Genomic DNA, 5,682 nt, shown 5'->3' on the forward strand with positions numbered 1-5,682 from the left:
CTTGAGGGCTACTGGCTATATATCTCGGCAGAGAATAAATTGCACCAATAAAAATATTCACAAAAATTGGCCCACATTCGGGGTGGTGCACCACCTCGGAAGCAGTCCGGCATAAAGCTCGGGCGCTAGCGGCTGGCTCCATAGAGGGCATTTCCGGCATTAAGCTTGGTTAAACTCCATCAAACTTTTTTGAACCAAGGTGATATGACACCTCGGATATAGTCCGGCGTTGAAGCTCGGATACAGTCCGGCGTTGGAGCTCGGATACATAGTCCGGCGTTGGAGCTCGGATACATTCCGGCGTTAGAGCTGGGAAGCGGTCCGGCATTGGTGCTCGGCTGCAAAAGATACCTCGAATACAGTCCGGCATTAGAGCTCGGACGCAAGAGGACCCTGCCTCCTGGGAACTACTTCAAATCCGAGGTGTGGCATAAAAATAAACAAGGCATTGATAAAGGCCGGAAACTTAAAGGGGCTCCTCGGATACCCGACGTGTAAGCTCGTCGAATGCATTTCGGAGATCCTCAAGATCGAAGATAAAGAAGATTTGTTGAACCAGTTTTCAAGACCGGCAACCGAAGATGAAGAACAGTTCAGAAGAATCGAGGAGCGTCCCTAACTTGAAGACCGGTTCAGGGGGCTACTGACGGTGTCCTGGACTAGGGGGTACTCACCACGTCGTCTCCCGATCTATTAGATTGGGCTGAGGACCCCCGTGGCCGTATACTCATGGGCCAGTTCGGACGGCTACCGCATACAAGGAAGATTCCACAAGACTTGGTGATCAAGACAAGGACTTCTCCCCACCGGCGTATTCGGCTAGGACTCTTGTTATCCTAGGCCTCCGGTGCATTATATAAACCGAGGCCAGGCTAGTCGATAGATACACAATATATACAACAATCATACCATAGGCTAGCTTCTAGGGTTTAGCCTCCTTGATCTCGTGGTAGATCTACTCTTGTACTACCCATATCATCAATATTAATCAAGCAGGACGTAGGGTTTTACCTCCATCAAGAGGGCCCGAACCTGGGTAAAACATCGTGTCCCCTGCCTCCTGTTACCATCCACCTTAGATGCACAGTTCGGGACCCCCTACCCGAGATCCGCCGATTTTGACACCGACACCTGGTATTCACGTGTACTTTGTACACACCCCTATCACTAATATACAGTACCAGGAGTAGGCTTTTTCCTCAACTGCAAGGGTCCAAACTTGGGTAAAACTTTGCCTCGTATTACCATTGATACGTCTTCAACGTATCTATAATTTTTGATTGGTCCATGCTATATTGTCTACTGTTTTGGACATTACTGGGCTTTATTATCCACTTTTATATTATTTTTGGGACTAACCTATTAACCGGAGGCCCAACCCAGAATTGTTGTTTTTTGCCTATTTCAGAGTTCCGCAGAAAAGGAATATCAAACAGAGTCCAAATGGAATGAAACCTTCGCGAACGTGATTTTCGGAACAAACATGATCCAGGAGACTTGGACCCTACATCAAGAAATAAAGGAGGAAGCCACGAGGTAGGGGGCACGCTTACCCCCCCCCCCCCAGGCATGCCCTCCACCCTCGTGGGCCCCCTGTTGCTCCATCGACGTACTCCTTCCTCCTATATATACCTACGTACCCCAAACGATCAGGGACGGAGCCGAAAACCTAATTCCACCGCCGCAACCTTCTGTATCCACGAGATCCCATCTTGGGGCCTGTTCCGGAGCTCCGCTGGAGGGGGCATCCATCACGGAGGGCTTCTACATCAACACCATGGCCTCTCCGATGAAGTGTGAGTAGTTTACCTCAGACCTTCGGGTCCATAGTTATTAGCTAAATGTCTTCTTCTCTCTTTTTGGATCTCAATACATTGTTCTCCCCCTCTCTTGTGGAGATCTATTCGATGTAATCTTCTTTTTGCGGTGTGTTTGTTGAGATCGATGAATTTTGGGTTTATGATCAAGATTATCTATGAACAATATTTGAATCTTCTCTGAATTCTTTTATGTATAATTGGTTATCTTTGCAAGTCTCTTCGAATTATCAGTTTGGTTTGGCCTACTAGATTGATCATTCTTGCAATGTTTGGCCTACTAGATTGATCATTCTTGCAATGGGAGAAGTGCTTAGCTTTGGGTTCAATCTTGCGGTGTCCTTTCCCAGTGACAGTAGGGGCAGCAAGGCACGTATTGTATTGTTGCCATCGAGGATAACAAGATGGGGTTTTTATCATATTGCATGAATTTATCCCTCTACATCATGTCATCTTGCTTAAGGCATTACTCTGTTTTCATGAACTTAATACTCTAGATGCATGCTGGATAGTGGTCGATGAGTGGAGTAATAGTAGTAGATGCAGACAGGTGTCGGTCTACTTGTCTCGGACATGATGCCTATATACAAGATCATACCTAGATATTCTCATAACTATGCTCAATTCTGTCAATTGCTCAACAGTAATTTGTTCACCCACCGTAAAATACTTATGCTCTTGAGAGAAGCCACTAGTGAAACTATGGCCCCCGGGTCTACCCTCATCATATTAATCTTCCAATACTTAGTTATTTCCTTTGCTTTTTTACTTTGCTTTTATTTTACTTTGCATCTTTATCACAAAAATACCAAAAATATTATCCTATGATATCTATCAGATCTCACTCTCGTAAGTGACCGTGAAGGGATTGACAACCCCTTATCGCGTTGGTTGCGAGGAGTTATTTTTTTTGTGCAAGTATGAGGGACTCGCGCATAGCCTCCTACTGGATTGATACCTTGGTTCTCAAAAACTGAGGGAAATACTTACGCTGCTTTGCTGCATCATCCTTTCCTCTTCAAGGAAATCCAACACAGTGCTCAAGAGGTAGCAACCATCCAGCCTAACAGTCAGGGATATCCTACCAAATGATCTGATGGAATCATATCTGCCAACTACTAAGAGAGAGGTGTTTCTGTGGGGGGGGTGGGCAATGTGTGCGAGAGAGGCCTAAAGATAATGTGCATGCGGGAGACACGTAGGCACATATATGTGCTTATAGAGGGCTAGTAGAGACCGTGCGTGTGTATATATGCATGCGAGAGAAATAGTGTTTTCCAACTAAGATTAGTGAAAAGAGTGGTACATAGTAGTCAGAAAGAGAGAGAGAGATAGAGAGAGAGTGTGTGCGTGAGACACCCCAACACCCCAGGAGAGATTGTGAGCATGTGGAAAAGATAAATGCCGATGTATATAAAGTGTGTGCACTTATGCGTTAGATAGAGAGATGTCACTACACCACAACACCAATGCAATGGCATGTAATCCGCCGGGAGAAACCCCTTAAGAGGGCAGATAAACTGTCGGGAGAGCAATTCTCCCGGCAGATAGAACTGCCACGAGAACAGCTGCCGGGAATTACTTCTCCCAGCAGATAAACTTCTCCCGGGAGTTATACTGCCGCCACACATTTATTTGCCGGCGGTTTATTTTCTCCCCGCAGATTTGCCATGGCATATAAACTACATTAGTGGCAATGTAACTGCCGGCGCAAGCTTGTTTACCCGGCAGTTAATATGCCATCACATTGATTTCACTAGCAAAAGCAAATTGATCTGGGCAACGAATCTCTAATTTAATATGCATTCATTTTTCCAGGTAATCAAGACAAATGACACTATTTCATAATTCACATATGGACCTCATCGTAAAACTTAACTTCATTCAATAAAATTAACGACCAAATACATATGTTTCTAGAAACACCCATATATAAGGGTGTTGTGCAACAAAAGGAAAATTACATATGTTTTTGGATGCGACACACGACCAAAATGAGCATATAGTGGCTTCTATGCTAAACTAGCAACCAAGATTAGCTTTCCCCATGGTTCTAATGTTCCCAACAACACGAGGCCCTAATCATTCAAAATGCTTATAGTTTATTGCTTTAACTTCCGCTAGCCTCTCGCTCTTGTGCTTCAGCATTGCCTTCTCTTCCTTTTTCCATTCTATTTCCTGAAAAGAGAAATTTTCGGCACATTAGAATTTACACGTCAGATGTAAGTCGATTGCCGTTTGTTTTCCTTCTCATCGTTGCCTTTTGTTTTCATTCTGACACATCATCTAAATGTTCCAAATAAAATATGGTCAGGTTCATAGTTTTACATGTTGAAGGGGGCAAACTAATACGAAGTCATGACAGCATGGCAAAACTTGGAACCCAAATTTGGCCATATTCAATTTTATTTTTAAAAAATGCTTCACAAGCATGAATGGTAGATGCACACATGTGTACAAAATGTCACCCCCATTTGTCAAACCATCTTTTTGGACTCAGACTAGAACAAAAATAAAAAATGAGTAAATAAGTTCAAGTTGGATATATGACTTACCTAGTGTACTCTCTGCCTCCATTCAAACTTCTCCTAGCATCTTGTAGCCTTTGCTCAGCTGATGATTACTTGCCCTGACATAATACATGGAACATATAAGAATCCATGCTTCATGTTATTCTTAAGAAACAGTAACTTATTGAGTAAAAACTAGATTGAAGACCTGAACCTTATAAAATCAGCATGTAATAACAATTAAACTCTAGAAGAGTACTCCACTTTCAGTCTGTCTTAGCAGCAAAATGAAAGGAGACATAAATAAGTTCTCTAGCTAGTTATTTTTCTTCCATGTAACAGTATATGTGCATGATGACAGTTGAACTAGATGATCTCACATCGATCGACCAATGGGAATAAACAGCACGATACAAAAATCTTTTTACCCAAAGCTTGCTTGTAAAACTCCTACAGTGTTTTAATGATTTAGTATTCAGTTGAAGCATCCGCTTGTTTAGCACCAAAAGATTATTGAACTCCCTATACTGATAAGACTTAATAAAACATGTGAGCAGTCATTTAGAAGTATCTAGTGCGGCACTGCCATAGTGCATAGATCATTTAGAAGTTTTCACTGGCAGAGAGCATATCTACAATCCTTTACGTACAATATAAATTGAAACTGCAAACATTCCCTGGTGCTTCCTATCAAGATGTCTGAAGATGAAAATGATAAAATGTTCTGAAGAACTGTTCTTACTCGATTAAATGGAGAAATATTTAAGGAGTGACTACCCTGAGTTCAAGCATTACAAAATACTAGATGTTTCCTTTTGCACAAACAACACATGTCCAAGCATAATGTGTATATAAGTATGAAAGATAGATCACAGTAGCTGATAGCACAGGCAAGCGACATAGATAACCATTGTTTCATATGCACGCTCAAAAGAATCAAGTAAGCAAAAGTAGTTTGATTTTCACATCTCAAGTTTTGATGTGATAACTCAAGAACATTTAGTCCTGAGCCATGACACTAAGGAGTTGAACTTCACAAATTTGCGCAAAATACTACAATGTTGACACCCTGGAATGATTAATTTCCCCATGACCACAAAAAGCAGTAACTCATAACCAAATCGGTATCTAACACAACACACATGCATTATTCACGTTTGTCTATAGAAGATTTGTTTCTAGGAGATACTCCTAATAGTGCAAATAGCAATTATTCCCTCTGTTCCAAAATAGATGAACCAACTTTGTATAAAGTTAGTACAAAGTTGGTTCATCTATTTTGGAACCGAGGGAGTACAACGCTAAATCGACAAATTTACTGTAATAACTGATAAGGATGATCCTTGAAGGATGTA

General features: G+C 42.0%; 1 long non-coding RNA gene across 1 annotated transcript; it reads right to left on the reverse strand.

The window, feature by feature from the left end:
• Positions 1-3,710: 3,710 nt before the first annotated feature.
• On the reverse strand, positions 3,711-4,407 carry LOC125541656. The gene is made up of 2 exons (XR_007297617.1): positions 4,373-4,407; positions 3,711-3,995 (listed from the first exon to the last, which is right to left on the reverse strand). It is a non-coding gene; the product is annotated as an uncharacterized LOC125541656 (long non-coding RNA).
• Between the last annotated feature and the right edge of the window lie 1,275 nt (positions 4,408-5,682).

This window comes from Triticum urartu, chromosome 2 (genome assembly GCF_003073215.2).
Source record: "Triticum urartu cultivar G1812 chromosome 2, Tu2.1, whole genome shotgun sequence".
Lineage (NCBI taxonomy): Eukaryota > Viridiplantae > Streptophyta > Magnoliopsida > Poales > Poaceae > Triticum > Triticum urartu.